Raw genomic sequence first — 1,344 nt, 5'->3', positions numbered from 1 at the left:
TTGAGACCTAGTCTTGACCGCCGCAATCGCTACCTTGATTGGTCTGGCTCGTCCAGAGGTTACCCTGTTCCAAGTAATTAGGTTGGCCTTCTGAACTTCTGCGCCACCAGGACAGAGTTCAGAAATCCGTCCTAACAACGGGTAACAATGGGTTCACAGAGTATTGACACATATGTGCTCTATGCATGATTAGCGACTATGGCGGGAGAAATGCAATGTCCCATGATATTGCAGAGATCCTGATTCATCTGGTGACTGCACTCCATGGGAGGTCCACCCTGCACCCTTTCATGTACAAAAGGATATACTCTATTGTGTCTAATAATGAAAATGTTCCAATCCATCTAAAAGTATAAAACAGTGGCTTTGTTTGAAAATAACCTAATGGGTCATGAAAACATGTTCTTTACTGAAAGAAATATACTTGTCCTTAAGACAGCTAGAGTAAAAAAGAAAAGACACTAGGGAAAATGTCCTGTTGTTTTTTTGCCGAAAGATATGTAGACATATCCAGCGGATTTAAACAGAAATCCTAACACAGGAGAGAATATAACAGCTGTCTCTCTTTTTCAATAACAATTGTGTACATATATGTTGATGTCACTTACTAACCCCACAATCTGCTAGAACATTGTAATGATAAAGTCGTTGAGTTTGTTTTATGTTTATGTGCCTTGTGGAAAGTGCACTCTTTTTCTTAAAAAATTGTTTAAATTGTAGGTATAAATTAAATATATGTGTGTGAATAACATTTTTTTAAAGGCAAATCAAGTGTTTAGACATGATAAATATGTCTGGGACTAAACTAGCAACCAGCATGTTTGTGTAGGCCTGCTAAGTATACAGCAGATTGAGCCAGGGGTAGTCGGTCTTAGTCTTTCTCTTGTTTTGCTGATTCTCCCAGTGTAAGCCTGACCCCAGTTAAATAGAAAATTGGGAAAACACCCATATAATATAACTGTATGTGTACTGGGACACATGTGATGGTAGTAATGGTGAGTGTTTCCTTGCAGTTTTCACATATATCTTGCCTGCCGCATGGCATCCCGTTCAATTCGTTTTTATTAGTCATGTCTACCCACGCAGGCAGTCCACTCTTGGTCCTCCTTCCCCTTCTGTAGGTGCCTTCTGAGACAAATCCACAGAGAGCATAGCATTGCTGGAAATTTGGAGGATGCCATGTACACCATAGACACCAGGCACACACCGTTGGCCAGGTGCTGTTGTTTGCCCAGGTCAACATGTTCCATGAATGGTACAACGGCAGACATTTTTCAGCCAGTTGACAGCTGCTCAGTGCATCTCAACACTCCCTTCAGTTCCAAGCACATTGGTCCCAATTCA

Source organism: Ambystoma mexicanum, chromosome 10, assembly GCF_040938575.1.
Source record: "Ambystoma mexicanum isolate Mex_15411 chromosome 10, UKY_AmexF1_1, whole genome shotgun sequence".
Taxonomy (NCBI): Eukaryota; Metazoa; Chordata; class Amphibia; order Caudata; family Ambystomatidae; genus Ambystoma; species Ambystoma mexicanum.
The sequence above is the reverse complement of the archived record's forward strand: the minus strand, read 5'-3'. Positions refer to the sequence as shown.